Genomic DNA, 20,122 nt, shown 5'->3' on the forward strand with positions numbered 1-20,122 from the left:
GTCTTCCGCTCACGCCCCAACATCGTGCAGCCCGCCTCCAGTGGTGTCGCGACAGGCGTGAATGGAGGGACGAATGGAGACGTGTCGTCTTCAGCGATGAGAGTCGCTTCTGCCTTGGTGCCAATGATGGTCGTATGCGTGTTTGGCGCCGTGCAGGTGAGCGCCACAATCAGGACTGCATACGACCGAGGCACACAGGGCCAACACCCGGCATCATGGTGTGGGGAGCGATCTCCTACACTGGCCGTACACCACTGGTGATCGTCGAGGGGACACTGAATAGTGCACGGTACATCCAAACCGTCATCGAACCCATCGTTCTACCATTCCTAGACCGGCAAGGGAACTTGCTGTTCCAACAGGACAATGCACGTCCGCATGTATCCCGTGCCACCCAACGTGCTCTAGAAGGTGTAAGTCAACTACCCTGGCCAGCAAGATCTCCGGATCTGTCCCCCATTGAGCATGTTTGGGACTGGATGAAGCGTCGTCTCACGCGGTCTGCACGTCCAGCACGAACGCTGGTCCAACTGAGGCGCCAGGTGGAAATGGCATGGCAAGCCGTTCCACAGGACTACATCCAGCATCTCTACGATCGTCTCCATGGGAGAATAGCAGCCTGCATTGCTGCGAAAGGTGGATATACACTGTACTAGTGCCGACATTGTGCATGCTCTGTTGCCTGTGTCTATGTGCCTGTGGTTCTGTCAGTGTGATCATGTGATGTATCTGACCCCAGGAATGTGTCAATAAAGTTTCCCCTTCCTGGGACAATGAATTCACGGTGTTCTTATTTCAATTTCCAGGAGTGTAGTTTCCCAAGCTTGAGGTTTTAATATCTATCGCACGACTTGGACAGAATTTGGCACGATATCCCTCAGGAAGACATCCAACAACTCTATTAATCGATGGCAAGGCGAATGACTGCTTGCATAAAGGCCAGACGTGCTCCAATGTATTGATTCCTCAATTTGTGAAGCTCTTTCTGTTGAATAAATTATCCAATTGGTCTGAAATTGTAACTATTTTTCTGTACATGAACATCTACCGATTTCTATATCAATGGGATAATTCCTTCATGGCGTGTCGTTCTTCTTTTTTTTCAGAGTTTAATGTTTTAATTAAGTCTTGTAATTGGTCGACATTGCTGGCTAGCGTCGAACCTTTGGAGTGTAGGGAGATAGGGAAGAGGCTTGCATGGGTGGCCGTTGCAAATTCGTCAACCCATCCATTCTCTGGTTGGAGCAGGGCTACATCCAGTCATGATTTGAAACAAATTGTTTCTATGATCCAGGATAAATCGGAGATCCTGAGCCTACATCCGCTGGCTGCTAGGTGGGCATCGAACCCTCTGTCCCAGTTTTCAGTGGGATGTCGTGTCCTCCCCTCTGGCTTGGACGGCTCACTGCGGCTCGAGAGCAGAGCGACCTTGTGAGGTAAACATTCTCGGCGAGTGGCGGAGCTGCGTCATTTGCTGGCATTGCACAGCTGCGTTGCATATAGAGCTTGCCCATGAACTGTCGCCGTAGTTGATGGTAACGGAAGTAATGGCGCCCGAGGAATGAACCCCAGTCAATACGTATGGCTGGCAGAGCCTAGTGTCAGTGGATGCTAGGCGTGTCGCTAGCTTGAAAGGTCGTAGTCCGATTCTCGGCCTGTCGGAACTGATTCTGGACTGAAAAGCCTGCCACCTCTTAGGATGGCGGACGACTATGATCGCACAAGCGGGTTTAAGCTGAACGAAGATGCTTCTCCAGAGCATACGGCAATAGTCCGCTCCAGTGCAGTCGCTGCTTCGATGTCTTTTGCCAGCTGGGTTGATATTACTTACGCACGCAAGGGTCAGGCGTGTTGGCATCTGTGTGCTAAGCCTTCACGTAACACATATGTCACAACTCTGCAGGAGCGCTCTGACTTTCGGCAATCCTACTGGTTGCTGAACAGGTGGCCGTACCATTGGACTGAGGCCAGCTGAAATGGCAGAATTCCGCGCCCCCTGATTACTGTAATCCGAGCGGTTATGAAAGCGGCGTCGTTACTCTATGGACTGTAGCGGTAAGAATATGGCAGTCACAGAAACCTCATAAAGTCAAAGTCTGTCTCTGTAGTCGTCGCATAAATAACAGCTATATCACAAGGTATGAATATTGATCGAGTGTTGGCACCTTTCTTCCTAGACGGAAGAAGCTGACAAGAACCACGTGATCCTACATGGCGATGGGTGGTGTGATGTACCTGATTGCCAGAAGGTCTTTCGTCGTGCCTCTTCCTTCTTCTGAGTTGCTGATAATTTTTCCTAGTGTGAAGTCATCCAGATATTGTCTCCAGACCATGTTGTAATGAAGACCACCACAGCAATGCATTGTAACAATTCGCTGATTGACACACACTGTGTTTTCGCGTTTCTTCAATAGCCTCGTGTTGCGGGACCAATCCTATTTGGTGCTATAGTCAGGTTGACCTCACGTCATGTGACGTCCAACTTCTTGTGCGCAACTGGGATACTTCTGGCAACTTGATCCTGCTTTTACAATCATGTCCTCAGAGTAGTTAACATGTCATGTTATTTTATCTGTCTCGTCCTTAAGTTTTGCAGAGCGTTGAATAAGTAACTTCGGGCGTCCTCCAAGGAAGCGTTAAATCTAAGGAACATTGCTATTCACTATATGTATAAATGAATGACTTACTGGATAATGTCGGAAACTCCATGAGGCTACTCTCAAAAGAAGCAGTTGTAGACAGAGAAGTTTCAACGGTACAAAGTTGCTGCAAAATGATTCATGCAGGGGATCGACAACTGGTTCAGGGATTGTCAGTTGACCCTAAACACTAATAAATGGAACTTAGTGTGAATAATTAGACGTAAAGAGCCGTCATTGAACGATTACATGGTTACCGAACTATCACAGGGGGCAGTTACATCTATTAAACGTGTTGATGTATGCCAACGGAGCAATTTAAAATGGGACTACATCATAAACTAATTGCACGAGAGACAGATGTGAGACCGAGATTTATTGACGGAATCCTCAGGAAGTATACTACTCCGTCCGCCTGCAGATAACTCTAAAGAATGGATCAGAGATTGTCGACGGCGTCTGAGATCTGCACTGAAGTCTTTCTCCACTGATGCTGTCTTGGCATTGTGCTCGGACAACTATGCCTTCCAAGCGACGACGAGTAATGATCAATATCGTGGCCTTAAGACATTGAACCTCGACCTGACATTCCGGAAATGGCGGGTGCTCCATAAGGTCCCGGAAGACCATGTAGTAAATTTCTGACGTGTGTCGGTGCCACTATATTCGTTCCTTGTTGTACCGCACCAGCGTGCGGCGTAGGGCTCGCTCTACACATTGTACCCACCACAGAAGCATGGACGAGTATTGGGTCCGCCGTCTTTCATGGGCTTTCCATGTGGTCGTGACCATTCGTCGACATTGCGGTTCCTGTAAGTAAGCGACCTTAAGTTCCCATTGATCCCGACTCCACCATATTGTTCGTCGTCGGGGGTTGATCATCTGAGGTGAAAGCCCATCGTTCCATGTTCAGGACGTCGGAAGCGAGAGGGGGAAGTCACGTAGACGCAGTCTAGTGGACTGGCTAAGTGGGTCGTGACGTATGTATATCCCAGACAGTCACAATGTACCATCTCCCAGGTGTCTACGAGATTGAGTCGACTTACTAAGAAACGGAGTGCGGTGCAGGTGGTAAAATTTGGATATTGGTACATTCTCGCGAGAACACAGTTGAAATTTCAGCTGATAATTATGGGCTTATATCAATCCAGAAAAGCGCCGCGAGTCTTGCAACATAAAACTGTGAACGCTCTCGTCGTTGGTCTTTGCCGGATGGCGCCTACAAATTCACTAGTACTCGTGTACAGCAAGTTTAGGCCTCGTGCTGGCTGCAGGTAAGTGACCTCCTCTACTGCAACCCCGTCGCGCACGGTAATTACTGCCCCACTATCTCCTCTGGCGGCGAGACTGGCGTATGCAGTATAACCATAAGAAGCGTACCAATGCAGGCTCATATAGTGAAGAACGAATGTAGTAGAGTCTTAGAATTGTGTGTCTCCCGATCATGCCCGTTTCACCGTGGCGACCCGTGGCATTTCTTCGTCAGGTGGGAGTTCCGCCCTCGATACGGCGCAGTCAGGTTCTATCAGCGCTGATGTGGGAAGAGCCATTGGTGTCAGAGTACCAACTTGGTGACTTGGGAAAGGTCACCGTTGGGGTCTCCAGGATGTTGCTGCGTTCCGCACTCACTCAGTAAATTGTCATGCCGGTGATGGTGGTGGGTACTGGCAACAGCGCATGTGACCTCCACCTGGGTCTCATCTAGTGGGCGTGTGACGCTTTCATCCTGGAAGCACGACTCCGGCTCTGCAGTCGATGTCATCTTCCTCTTCTTGTGTCTATTTGGTGACCTTTGTTTGCGTGGATGTGATTTAGAGCCGGACTACGCGATGGAGTCGCGACGTTCACGAACGAAGGCGGCAGTAGGACAACCATGACCTCGAGAGCCATATCACCTTCACATCTGTCAAGATCTTCATCCGGCACCGGGATCTCCGGAAGAGGGGCCGGTCGCTGTTGTAGTCGATTGGCCTCGCCTCACCTGGTCTCTGTGGGCTGTGAAAGATCGTGAGGATACTGCTGTGTAGGATCTGGAGGACGTCGTGTCTCAGTGCCGCTGCGTGAGTGTGTGGAAGGGACGGAAGCTGAGAAGCTTCGTCGACCCGCAGATGCGTCTTTTCTCGTCGTTAGCCATATGTCCCTTTTCACCACGTCCAGAACAGGTCTTTGGCTACTCATCATATATGACAATTGCCCGGCAATCGGCAATGAAGAGTTACGACGCGACATGTTTCTTTAGCTCAGTGCGGACTTGTATGTAGCGAAGTATGCCCATTTCTCTGCTACAAGTCCGAGTATTTTCCATAAGGGCGCCGTGCCACCGTCACGTCTTCTCCCGGTATTTCGAACGGAAGTTCGAAAATGCGGATCGTGTATAGTCCCAGGCCGGTATGTTCAACTTATACCGGGCCCATGTGGCCGTCCGAATGCCGGAATTTGAGGCGATTTTTCGTCCTTTCTAAGATCTTGTCACAAGCTGCGTCGTTTGTTTGTTTGACGTAAAGCACGCTACTGACGATGGACAGGTGTATTCCGACCATGTCTTCAAAGAGGATCTCCACTTAGTCACGTAGGAATTGTTGGACGGCGAGTGCTTTTGGTAGCGCATATTTTCTCTAAAAGTGAACTCCAGTGTGGTTTTACGGTAAGAGTTGGCCATTCTGTCTTTGATCGTAACAAACGCGAATATCACTGTGAGGTAAACAGTTACAAGTCACACGCCACGGCGAGGACGTAAAGAGCTCTCTTTGTGCACACCCTTAGGCCACCGAAGGCGTGCTGCCCCATTAGGATATCAGAACACGTATCACGGACGGATCCAAACGTCCATATCTCAAAACATGTGTGTGTAACCTGGATTCGTACAGCCATTACCTTTATTCCCGTACAGGGGAGAAATTTTAATTGAAAGTCTATTACCAAGAGTCAGAAACTAAGCGAATTTCTATTAAAATATCTTCCCTGTGCGGGAATGTACATAATGGATGTACAAGTGCATGCTGGAGACACACAACTGGCGACATGGAAGTTTGGATATGGCCGTGATGCGTTCTCGGATAGCCTAGTGGTAAGGCGACCATTCGTGACAAGCGGAAAATCCAGCTTCGAGTCCCTGTCCGGCATAGACTTCCATCGGCGTCATTCCACTGTACAGATGATGGTTGTCCTTATTCGCAACTGGGAATACAGTTCGTGTATAACAATCATTTTACCTGCGTACCATTCGTGACTGGAACAAGACTGGAAGAAAATGAGATACCCAAAATACCTTCAGCTGTACACCATAAAATGGTTTGCAGTGTACAGGTATGGATGGAGAATGAACCTTGTAAGATCCTTGCTGGGTTCTGAAAATGGATTACTGGAGAAATATGTCCGGATATGCACTGACTTAAGAGATAAGCCAACTTATATACGGTATTTAGACCTATGAATCCTACTAATAACACGGCCTGACTGAAAAGAGTTTGTAGAAAATTACCTAGGAAATGAAGATTTACTTGTTTGCGCATCTGATTATAATGGGTATACCGAAAGGATACTCAGTGTACACACACATAATACCAAGTATCAGATAAACACACTTAACGCACAATGAAGTACTGCGGCTCTGTCTGATGTGTCAACTCCAACAAGTACCTCTTTGGCTGGAAGATGATACAGAGAACACACTTATGATATTTACTAACTGCTGTTAGTTTTGATACTGGTGGTAGTTAGCAATCCATAACGAGTCTACTAATTACCGAAGACAAAGAGTTAGTTCCATATTGAATGATGATATGCTAACAGCTGAGTATAAGTCGGCAGAAACTCGTCTAAATAGAGAAATGATTGACAAGGATATATTGACTTGAAAGAATATTTGAATGTAACTTCATGTACCTGACTCTCAGAAGTAATTAAATCACAACAGCTCGTGCAATATTGATACACTAAATACACGTGGCATTCATAATTCCAACACATAAGATAATCAGTCAAAGTAAGAGCTATCCAAGTCGGAAGACATCGACAGACGTTCACTGATACAGAGTGTTACGAAATTAACTGTTCTGTGAGACAGTTGAAGTAATTGTATACCGATTCTGTACCTAGGTTCGGAATATACTCTCCTCATAAGACACAAATACGGAATCTCCACAAATGACACATGCGACCAAGCCATGAAAATTCAGTCACATTTTGATATGAATCAAGAAAATAATTGCGCTTGAAGCACACGCTTCTAGTGAATGATTAACAAAATCGCAGTGCAAGTGTGCTCTTCCTGCTCATAACAGAACTATATCGTACCACTACACCGCACAGCAAACATCCCGCGCCATCAGACTCCAAAACGAGTATCACTATCAACACGCAACGACTAGCAGTGCTTATTCAAATTCCCGACTCAGCATTCCCAGCGAGACTGGCCTTGGCGTGATTGGTCTATTCAGCCGGAAATCAAATAATACTTCCTGAAAACCTCACAGACTGACCCAGAGATAACTAAAATGATCGCAGTCGATAACTAGATACCGTATTCCACCTTTGCAGAAGACCTACATTAGCCAATATACGAGTTAATTGAATAGGGAAAGTAGCAAAGTAAATACGGAAAGTTGCAAATCTAGCAGCCAACTACCACGCTGTGCGATGGGTCCTGAGTCCTGGCTGGTTAGCTTTGACAGTATTGGTACTTTCTATCAAAGACACGGTTCTCGATTCGCGCATCGACATACACTGTTCTCAAAAACTTAAGGACGACCTAGACTAAGTGGCAAAACCATAATTACTCACTGGAGATGAATGAAAGCTTGGAAACATGTTGTCCTTGGTGCCCCAATGGTTTACAAAAATTTTGACGTAACATGTTATGAAGTCAGCCTCATTATAGCGCCAAATGGGGCAGGCCCTGCAACACGAGGCACTTGAAGGAACGGGGAAACACCCCGTATGTTAATCAGCGAGTAGTTACGGTTCGGTGTGATGTTGTTGTGCCTCAGAACACAACCTGGGGACGATATATTGATAACTTTACCCGGGGAAGAATCAACGGGAAAGAAGGAAGAAGGACGAAGTGTGTTGGATGCAATCCAGCAGATTGGTAAAGCTCACAGCACTGTTCAACCGGCCGGGGTGGTCGAGCGGTTCTAGGCGCTACAGTCTGGAACCGCGCGACCGCTGCGGTCACAGGTTCGAATCGTGCCTCGGGCATGGCTGTGTGTGATGTCCTTAGGTTAGTTAGGTTTAAGTAGCTCTAAGTTATAGGAGACTGATGACCTTAGAAGTTATGTCCCATAGTGCTCAGAGGCATTTCAACCACTGTTTCTCGTGCTTGCGGAGGGGGAGGGGGAGGTGGAGGGGGTGGAGAGGTGGAGAGGGTTTCGAATCACATGCACGGCTGCCCGAAGCAGAAGTGATGGTCGATCATGCTCAACTACAGTAGCATATGGCAGTTACATTATGCAAAGGCAGGATTGGGCCCGCAGCAAGCAGCGGGTGCAATTGCAACCACGTTTGATAGGACTGCAACGCACGCAGCCTCAAGCTCTACAGTGGCACGACAACTGCTTCAGGGAGGTCTCTTTGCCCGACGACCAGTACGTTTTGTCGGTTGACAACCGCACATTGTCATAACCATTTGTGTTGGTGCAGACTCAATCTGAGTAGTGATTCTGGCCGTTCCCTCATACGGCGACAGGAAGGAACACAAATGTATCTAGGAAAATTGTCTAACATGAATCATTTGATTGTACAAGTGTTATGACGTCGGGAGGCATAATGTTAAAGGTCGTACTGACCTACAAATCTCCATGTTACACTCAACTGTCAACGTTATTGTGACAGTGCAGTTCTTCCTCATGTGCTTCTTTTCAGGGCTGCATCCGACCCTGACTTCATCCTTATGGATAACGATGGACAATCGCATCGAACTGCGCAAATTATGAGCTCTTGGAAAGAGAAGATTTGTGCCGAATGGACTTGTCTTCTGGTTTCCACGACGTAAATCCTATCGAGCATGAGTAGTATGCGTTGTGGAGACATAATACAGCACATTCACACGTACCAAAGACCGTGCAGCTGTTGTATACCATGCTAGTTGATCAATGGAGCGGCCACCACAAAAACACCTTACCAACATTGTGACCAGCGTGTTGCAGAGCATACTTGGCCGTTTGGCCGTCGGTAGTGATGACACACCCAATTGAGGACCATGTCCCGATCTTTACATTCAAGAGGCCAAGAAACTGGTACAGTTGCCTAATATCGTGTAGGCCCCAGCAAGCCCGCTGAAGTCCCGCAACACGACGTGGCGTGTACTCGGTTAATGTCTGAAGTAGTGCTGGATGGCACTGACATCATAAATCTTGCAGGACTGTCCAGAAATCCATAAGAGTATGAGGGAGTGGAGATCTATTCTGAACAGCACGTTGCAAGGCATCTCAGATATGCTTAATAATGTTCACGTCTGGGGATTTTGGTGGCTAGCGGAAGTGTTTAAACACAGAAGAGTGTTCCTGGAATCACTCTGTAGCGATCCCCGGCGTGTAAGGTGTCACATTGTCCTGCTGCAATGGCCCAAGTCCGTCGGAATGACAGTGGACATGAATGGATGCAGTTGCTCAGGGAGGATGCTTACTTACATGTCAGAGGTCAGAGTCGTTTCTAGACCTGTCAGAGGTCCCATATCACTCCAACTGCATACGCCTCCACCAGCTTGAACAGTCCCCTGCTCACATGCCGGGTCCATGGATTCATGCAGTTGTCTCCATAGGCGTACATATCCATCCGCTAGATACAACTGGAAACGATACTCGTCCGTCCAGGCAACATGTTTCCAGTCATCAACAGTCCAATGTCAGTGTTGATGGACCCAGGCGAGGCGTAAAGCTTTGTGTCGTGCAGTCAAGGGTAAACGAGTGGGCGTTAGGCGCAGAAGCCCATGTCGATTATGTTTCTTTGAATGGTTCGCACGCCGACGCTTGTTGATGGCCCAGCACTGAAATCTGGAGCAACTTGTGGAATGGTTGCACTTCTGTCAGGCTGAACGATTCTCTTCGGTCGTCGTTGCTCCCGTTCTTGTAGGACCTTTTCCCGACCGCAGCGATGGTAGAGATTGATTTTTTACCATATTCCTGATATTCACGGTACACTCGTGCACCGACTGTAACATCACGTTCAAACTCACTAAAATCTTGATAACCTGCCACTGTAGCACAAGTAACCGATCTAACAACTGCGCCAAACACTTGTTGTCTTATAGAAGCGTTGCCGACAGCAACGTCGTATTCTACCTGTTTACATATCTCTGTATTTGAGTACCTATGCCTATATCAGTTCCTCTGGCACTTCAGTGTATACTCACGACAGGAAAATAATGCATCGCGGTGACTTCAGTGTTATTACTGCCTTTCAATAAAAGCGCTCTCTTTGTTCGTCTCATTGCTTATTTCTTTTAGTTATCTTCCGAAGTTTATTGGGAATTTCTTTTTATATGTGGACCAAATTGCTTCGAGCTATGTTATTTGGCAGAGACACATCATGCAAAAGTTACATTCGTCCTTAAACCCTGCACAGCAACGTAGTTTTCACCTGACAGACAATGCAAAAACAGCACACATTTCACTGTGGAGTGAAAAAGTCACTTTTGAAATGCGCAGTTGTGAAGTGTATTGTTCAGTCTTCCCTCAGTCGCCAGACTGTCCGCTACCTACCAAGTAACAGGCGGGACTATTTGGTTTTTCGTGGCTGCAGAGATGCTCTCACACCAGCACAGTTTCTAACTCTAATACTGTGCTGTAGTGTAATTAGGAACACATTTCGATTACATTTCTTTTTTCTTATTTTCGTCTATCTGTTACTAGATATCTTAATAACCCGCTTTATTGTTAAATGGAAGTAATCATTTCTGCAGAGGTCAAATTCGTGCTGCCGGTGACTGTACTGTTTCTGCGAGGGGTGACACAACCGTTACGGCGACAATATCCCCATTTTATGCAAGTCATGCTGGTCAATACCCTTGGAATCACCCTCGCAGAACTGTTGGCGCTTTCGCTGTGCGTGAAATGAAGACAGGGCAGTGAGAAACAGTCCTCTTGCACACACGATTGTACCACGTATTATGATGCAAAGTAAAAGATAATTGGTTAATCATTCCTTATTTGTGTGGATTATGCACTTATGAAACGATATGTGTCAGAAGCGTTCATCGGATAAGGACTTACGCATCAAACATAAATCACGTCTCTTTAAGTGTCTCATTTCGCTTCACATTGCACAGAATACTCTGAGAAAGATTTAGCACTCACGATGTTACACGGGACGACGCAGATTGTTACTAAGAAAAAAACAAAACTTAAGTAAAGTGATTTTAATTTAACACAAAGAGCAACTGATTAAACAAACCTTTAGTGGTTACCAGTTAACCAACAACAAAAAAATGGTTCAAATGGCTCTGAGCACTATGCGACTTAACTTCTGAGGTCACTGGTCGCCTAGAACTTAGAACTAATTAAACCGAACCAACCTAACGACATCACACACATCCATGCAGGCAGGAGTGGCCGAGCGGTTCCAGGCGCTACAGTCTGCAGCCGTGCTACCGCTACGGTCGCAGGTTCGAATCCTGCCTCGGCCATGGATGTGTGTGATGTCCTCAGGTTAGTTAGGTTTAAGTTGTTCTAAGTTCTAGGGGACTGATGACCTTAGAAGTTAAGTCCCATAGTGCTCAGAGCCATTTGAACCATTTTTTTTTGTCTTAGAGAGAGTAAGCTTAGATGAAGGCTTAACCAAAATCCTTGTTCCCACACACCATTCATAACTCGAGCAGGAAAGGGGAAAGGTGTCAGCTGTGTACAAAGGACTTCCCGTTAGGCACCATTAGGTGGCTTTCGGACTGTAGATATAGTAAATTTAGATGTAGAGCAGTGGAAATATTGGATGTTCATGGAATTGTGTCACATTTTAAAACTTCGTCTTCCCCGCCACGCAGTGTGCTGTTCTGTGTGATACGTGGTGTCTGTGTAATCCTCTGTCCAGCTAATCATCTAAAAATCGATTAAAAAAAATAAAAAAGCAGCGATTGGACACGCTTGTAGGCAGTACAGTACAGAGGTTTATGACACAAATCCATTAATATAAGTGGATAAAACTCTTGATAATATATAAGAAATTTGTTACACAGGAAGGCTCCATTTTAGCCCGAATAAATAAACTGCTTCCACTGCAATAATTATTTTCGTAATTTTGTGCAGGTGATCCTCCACAGCTCGTGAATACTTTACGTAAATGAATGAATAATTTGTTAGAAAACCTCACATAAAAGTACACGAAAACAGAGTTGTAAGAGCTATGTATGTACTTTTTGTTAATAGTAAAAGAAAATGAAAAGTTTGGAAGGTGGGAGACGAGGTACTGGCAGAAGTAAAGTTGTGAGTACGGGGCGTGAGTCGTGCTTGGGTAGCTCAGTTGGTAGAGCACTTGCCCGCGAAAGGCAAAGGTCCCGAGTTCGAGTCTCGGTCCGGCACACAGTTTTAATCTCCCAGGGAATTTCAAAAATGAAATTTTAATTTGAGTATAACTGTGTTAAACTAGGCATGGTCCTGTTAGCGACGCTGTGTATTAGCTTATCTTTGAGCAACATAATATTTTCCTGTAACAGAAGCGTTCAAGGATTTCGCGGTGCGTAATCGATGTATTTTCCTTATTTCAGTCATTACCTCCTTATAACAGCGAATACACTGATACTACCGTCATCGATTATCTGTTCTGCAAGAGGAGGAACGGGCATTTCCTATATACGTCAACCTTCATTGAATAGCAGCCGTTGAGCGATATCAATAGAAGAGCTCCTCTAAACAAGCGTGTGTGTGTGTGTGTGTGTGTGTGTGTGTGTGTGTGTTGGCGGGTAGGTGTGTGTGTGTGTGTGTGTGTGTGTGTGTGTGTGTGTGTGTGTGCGTGTGTATGTAAGTACCTACGTTGTGAGAACTCTCCAGGTGCTCGCATCGGCAAACAGCATTGTTAGATTTGGCGTTAGTTTCCCTAGCGACGTTCGCATGCCACAGCTGCTGACTGCTTTTGTTCGCGTGACCTTTACTGCGGCGTACAGCTGACGTCGGTAAGCTACTTCATTCTGAGAAGCTGCATTTTAGAGGAGATGGTCCCTGATGTACAGGCAGATGGTACATTAACAGTTTGAAACGTTCTACTGTGTACATAGTTCCATAGCAGTTCCACTTTTGTCAAAAATTCTTCCGTTACTATGAAATCATTTATAATGCAATACATGTAGCATACTATTACAACACGAGCAAGAGAAATCAACTTTTTCCGCTGTTCACGCACTTATTTACAATTTTTCACAAATTGTTCTTTAACCACAACAGTTTTCTTTAAGTCGTTTGAGTTCTCATGATTGCAGAGGATGAAACACGTTTAGTTCAGTCCCAAATGGTGTATGCTTACATGTCTTGCCGACCTTCTTCCTGTTCTTCGGTATATGAACTGTCTACTCCCACTTTCTATCTTGTGCAGAAACGCTATATGATTGTGAACACTTTTCATAAATGAATTACCTCGAGCCTTGATTGCTCGTTGACCACCGACTTCATTCCACATCTACGGAGACTCTTACATAATCTTGCTTAACCTGGCGCACTTGTGCATACGTTAACTGAACAGTTGGGATTGTGGGGAGAGGTAATATGAAGAAACTATCCCAGAAACGCACACATTTACTTATAACATGAACCATGCAAGGCCCTGCAAAAGACATTATGTCAGTGATCAGGTGGTGTGATTCACCAGTTTGTAGTAACACACTGGCGACTTAACACACCTTCCCTCATATTCGCAGATAATTTGTTATATTCCATTTGAGAATGAAAATTGACCCTGGAGAAATTCGTGAAACTATCAGCAGCACTACTACACGAATGAATTGCTCACACCCATCCGCACTCCCGCCAAAGAGTGTCTGCCCTACAAGCATTTCCGTGTTTTTATGCTGCCCAAAGCCCTCTGCATCATAGAGAAAAGATATATGCTCGACTTCTTGTATACAACGATCATACAGAAAGAAAATGAATCTGTGGCCAAGTGACGTATGGTAACACAAACATTATGCGACATAATAGTGGCATCATGCCTACATGAATACGATACAGCCACCTTTCAGATTTTCTGTGACGTTTACGTAGTTCTGTTGAATACTTGCAATGCTTCAGAAGGTTGGGACTAAGAAAAAGTCAAGATCACGTTGTAGCAAAACTGGACATCTTGATTAAACAATTGAAAAAGTCTATATCTTTAAAGTCTATAATTTGTGCCAGCAGGCGATAGCTTGCTCTGAGATATGCTTGAAACAGTATTTTTAAGGAAAGTAGCTAAGTTGTTGAATCACTGGACTAGAAGAGGAACAGCGCTTTAATTCCTCTGCAGCTATCCTAGTGTTACCAAGCTACTTCATGCAAATTCTTCTTCCAACTGATCTAGCATGATACTGCATATTACGACGTCGGCAGGATTCTCACTGTAAGGTGCGATCAAAATGTTTCAGTTTGATGGCTTTGCTGCAGCGTATATGCGACTTAGCGTGACCTCGATGCTGGTATACAAGCACCTACATGTTGGAAAGAGATTAATATGGAATTCGTGTCTTTTCGACGTGCGTGCGGTAAATGTGGAAACGGTAACTATAGCAACGTTATTACCAAATGAGTCCTAAAAGCACCAAGGAGCTATTATTCTTTACTTGGCTGGCGAAGGACGAAGACCGGTAGAAATCCGTCAGAGAACGAAGGATATTTATGGCGCATGTCTGTCGAAGATCACCGTTGAGGAATGGTGCGCCAAGGGATGCAGCTGCTTCTTGATAATACACGTCCCCATATCAGAAGTGTCGTAGCGCAGAAATTCCCCCAAGCACCAGCCCTATAGGCCAGCCCTCTCCCCATGCGATTGTCACTCCTCTGCTTCATTAAAAAGGCCTTGAAGTGTCGACGATTCGTGTCTCACGAGAATATGCAGCACGCAGTTACGCACTTCGTCATGCAGTAAGACACGGTGTTTTAGCAAACTGTATCTTCAATCATGTGCGTCGGTGTGAAGATTGACTGAATCCTCACGGCGATTTTGCCCGATTGGCATACCGGTTCTCGACTGTATGGCCTCCGAACAGAAACTTTTTGATATCTTCCTCCTCGTTGTTGTTGTTGTTGTGTGGTTATAAGTCCAGAGACTGGTTTGATGCAGAATCCATGCTACTCTATCCTGTGCAAGCTTCTTCATCTTCTAGTACCTACTGCAACCTACATCCTTCTGAATCTGTTAAGTGTATCCATTTGCCCTCCACGCTGCCTTCCAAAACTAAATGGGTGATCCCTTGATGCCTCAGAATATGCCCTACCAACCGATCCCTTCTTCTAGTCAAGTTGTGCCACAAATTTCTCTTCTCTCCAATTCTGTTCAATATCTCCTCATTAGTTATGTGATCTACCCATCTAATCTTCAGCATTCTTCTGTAGAACCACATTTATAAAGCTTCTATTCTCTTCTTGTGTAAACTATTTATCGTCCATGATTCACTTCCATACACGGCTACACTCCATACAAACACTTTCAGAAAAGACATCCTGACACTTATAAGTAGATAACTCCTTGAGTCTAGGCACTCGAACTGGCAATACTTTGTGTAGTGTTAATAATGAGGTTCTAGGAGCTTCAGTCTGGAACCGCGTGACCGCTACGGTCGCAGGTTTGAATCCTGCCTCGGGCATGGATGTGTGTGACGTCCTTAGGTTAGTTAGGTTTAAGTAGTTCTAAGTTCTAGGGGACTGATGACCACAGATGTTAAGTCCCATAGTGCTCAGAGCCACTTGAACCATTTGTTAATAATGACGTACATTATATATCTATAAGGCCTTTATTTATACAGTGAACAAACTGAAAATGTAATACACATTCAAGAAATTTATAATGCTTATATTAATCGACTCTTTAAAATAACGTAATGCAGAACAGATTGTTCATGTTTTAAAGCAGCACACCTAATTATTCAGAAGCCTTTATTTGGTCAAGTAACGACACAGCACAACTCATACTATAAAACCATTGATTCCTGCCTCAATCACTTTACTACGGGAGAGCGTACGAATTAAATGCGAGAGAAAATATGTTTTATGACGTTACATTCGAGTCGAAACCTTGTTTTCCTACCCATACAATTTGAGGTTACTACCCTGTTATAACATGTGAGAGTCACGATTTTACTTCTGTCATAGCGTTAAAACTATGGCCCACATATGTGATCATGAAGTAATGCTTTGCATTTTTTAGTCTGACGACTGGTTCGATGCACCTCACCACGTTAGTTTGCCTTGTGCAAGTCTCTCCAGCCCTGCATAACTTCTGAAATCTATAGTCATTTGGACCAGCTTACTATATTTAAGACCTTGTCTCCGTCTACATTTTTAATCTCTGCACTCCCAACTACTTCCAAACTGACGATTTCTTTATACTTCGGTGTATCCTCTCAGTCAATCCGTTTTATTGCTTAAGTTCTTCAAAAATCTCCTTTTTCCCCTTTTCGATTAAGTATTTCATCATAGTTTTTTTTATTTGACCTACTAATTTAGAAGAGTCCTCTGTACCACCAAACTACTATTCTCAGCTTGTCTGGACTGTATACTGCCCATGTCTCATTCCCATACAACACTGCACTCCAGACAAACATTATCACAAAAGACTTCCTAACGCAAGAAATTATATTCAGGCGTAACAAGCATATCTTTTTCAGAAAAGCTTGTTTTGCTGTTTTCAGTCTGCTTTTCATATACTTCTCTCTTCAGCCCATGTCAGTTATTTTGCTTCACGAATAACAAAACTCATCTACTACATTTCGTTCCTCATTTCAGAATTTAAATCCCTCACCATGGCGTGCTTTATTTCCACTACTTTCCACTACCATTGTTTTGCTTTTGCTGATATTTCCCTTATAACGTCATTTCAGGATACTATCCATTCCATCCAAACGATTTTCCAACTCGTTTGGGGTACCGATAGCGTTAATGTGTCGCAAATCGAGCTGGCTGCTTCGGGTTCTGTCTCGGTTACGGGTGTGAATATTATTTGTATATATCTAAATACTGTAAATGTTTCGATGTATTTTATGAGGTAGCGTAATAGAAACAGATGTCGAGCAGAATAAAACGCTAAATAAAGGAACAAATAATGAATGGAACGTTTCAGTGATATCTGAATGGGACATCTGGTAATCGATGGTAAATAAATGGCTATTGGTAGTATCCGCCTCCCACTCAAAAACAAAAAAAAAGAAAGATGACGAGTTTCGATATTGTCCCTGGCATTTGAGCAACGAAAGGTATGGGAGTAGTACTTTGAGATTTACCAGCCTAACTCTCCAAAGGCGGCGTTCTGACACATACGAAACTTCGCAAGGTGAGAGCAGTGTCAAAATAAAGGGACTCCTATTTAGCTTACACGTATGTCAACATGAGGGTTAAATTTCGAATTCTATTAACCAGTCTATGTGTGCAATGTCACACTAACTGGGCGCTTAGCACACTGGTTAAGAGCACAGTTCCGAAATTTTGCGACCAGTGTGGAAATCAAATCTTTTGTTCTATTTTCTTTGTTTATTACTATTGCAGAAGTATGTGACTTCAGAATCTCTTGTTACATCCTGAAATATGTGCAATGGAATTATTGATAACACATGTAAGTAATTAAAATATTATTACAAATAGGTTAATCATCATAAAACTTGTATCATTAACAGAAACTGAAAATGAAAAACTTATAAATACTAGTACTTTAGGTATATGGTTACATTATTGCTTATGCTTCAAGAGGACCAGCGCTTTCTCCGTGATGATATCTATCACAAAAACTTTCAAAGCATAAATATTAAGAATACCGCCTGCAACGGGGGGACATATATGACAGTCAAATTCTTTAGGGTGAATGTCATTAGGAAAAGCAACATCTTTTACGTTGCTAAATACCTCGCGATCTGGGAATAATTTCGCGGCAAACCAATGATGGACCAAGCCCTGCTTCCCGATGACAAAGTCAGACGCTTTGAATTTTCTTTACAATTGCAACAGCTTATGGAAGAAGATGGGATTTATGAGAAACTCATCTTAAGTGATGAAGCACCATTTTTGCGAAAATCACAGTAAATGAAGCACAATGTGCGAATCAGGGGGACAGAGAATCCCCACGCTGTAGTGTAGCACATTCAAGATTTACCAAAAGTTAATGTGTCTAGTGCAGCCTTACGATTTAATGTTTAACGTCCTGTTTCCTTCTGCGGCAAAACTTTACAGGACATGTATATATGGGCATGCTGGTTTGCCACCGAGACCGACAGTGTCGAATTCATCTACCGACAAGATGGTGCTCCACGCTATTTCAGTCATGATGTTCGTGAATTCTTAAACCGCAAATTGAGAAACAGATGGATCGGTCGTAGTGTTGATGATCAGCAGTTCGTGTCATGGCCTCCGGGCTCTCTCGACATAACCCCATGCGACTTTTTTATGAGAGGTTATGTGAAAGATTCAGTTCTTACGCCTCCTCTACCAACGAACCTACCACAACTGCGAGCTCGCACCAACAGTGCTATTCAACAGATTGATAGGGACATTCTGGGCCTGACGTGTGAATAACTTGATTATCGACTTCATATGTGCAGAATCAGCAACTAAGCACATATGGAGCACTTGTAATATCCCCAAAAAAGAACCATTTTCAGTTTTTTCTACGCGTGTGCAAAGCCGTCCTTGGACAATACGTCAAATATTATAGTTACAGCAAATCTATGAAATTGCTTCAGTCAATTATAATAACCTAAATTCTTTTATCAATAATTCAGTTGTATTTCACGATGTCGCAATAAGTATTGATATCACTTACTTCCATAACAACAAAAGAAAATACCGTAAGACTGGATCTGAACATCGGGCGGAAAAATTCGTAACTGTACACTTAACCACTACGCCACCGACTGTTTTCTTAAACCTTACGTAAATGTAAATGTCGAGTGATTAGGGCTTCCGTCGGGTATCCCGTTCGCCGGGTGCAAGTCTTTCGATCTCACGCCACTTCTGCGACTTGTGCGTCGATGGGGATGAAATGATGATGATTAGGACAACACAACACCCAGTACCTGAGCGGAGAAAAACTCCGACCCAGCCGGGAATCGAACCCGGGCCCTTAGGATTGACATTCTGTCGCGTTGACCACTCAGCTACAGGGGCTGGACAAACCATGCATGAAGAGACTAATAAATGCCCGTGGAAATTTTAATCGTCATTTTCTCGGAACTATTGAGTGCTGACACCTAAGACAAATAGGTGGCCGTTTATTTTATCTCTTCTTTCATCCTGCGAAATTTTGTTTGTGTTAGAAAGCGACTTACAGAGGGTTCTCCTTGTTAGAGGAAACACTGGTCCTTAACTGAGCGCTTCGACACGTACCTCATTCCACCATTCTGGCAGACCCACAGACCGCAAAGGCGTCTGCCAGAGAACAAATGCGGATACAACAACTGCGATTCTCATCATTCATGACTGTGAAGTCGTCATAGCGGCAGCGGAGGCTGTGTTGTTGCAAGCGGACGGGGACCGGAGGCGGCAGCGGCAGCGTCGGGAGCGGCGCATTCTTTATGCGGGGGCGCTCGCCAGGCGGCTTATGCCGTTTTTTACCTCCGGGATTAGCGGCGCTGGAGCATTTCTGCAACAGGAGACGCTATCCTCTGGTTAGCTGGGGCGTGGGGCAGTTTCGCACGGGCTTTTAACGGCGGTGGCGGGGGCGGGGGGCGGCTCCTTGCGGTCGCTTCCTTTCCTTGCCGCTGATCCCTTCGGGCGGGCGTCGGCTTTAAGGGCAGTGCTGCCGCTGGCAGTATGCCCGGCCGCTTACCGAGGCGCCAGGTTGCGTTACCGTGGAGGAACAACACTGTAGTACTATCGCGTACCTTTCTTCCGGAGAGCTAATCCCTTATTTATAGAAATGGAGCGGTAGGAAAAGACAGCAAGTCATGTACCATTCTTCGTTGCATATCGGTTGTGCATCCATCTCTAACCCACTTCTGCAGAGTGCTTGTACGATGGTGATACAAAATTTCGGGAATAAATCCGAGCAAGATCGAGCAGTGGTTAGCGCACTGGACTCTCACTCGGGAGAACGACGGTTCAAACCCGCGCCTGGACATCCAGATTTAGGTTTTTCGTGATTTCCCTAAATCGCCCCCGGCAAATGCCGGGATGTTTCTCTTGAAAGGGCACGGACGAATTCCTTCCCCATCCTTGATACAACCCGAGCTTGTGCTCTGTCTCCAATGACGTCGATATCGACGGGACGTTAAACCCTCGCTTCTTTCAGGAATAACAGAATGTACTAGATTTGCGCTCCACGAAAACAACGTTCCGGTAGTTTTGGTACACGACCTAAATGACGTAGTAAATGGTAGGATTATC

This window comes from Schistocerca americana, chromosome 3 (assembly GCF_021461395.2).
Source record: "Schistocerca americana isolate TAMUIC-IGC-003095 chromosome 3, iqSchAmer2.1, whole genome shotgun sequence".
NCBI classification, from domain to species: Eukaryota; Metazoa; Arthropoda; class Insecta; order Orthoptera; family Acrididae; genus Schistocerca; species Schistocerca americana.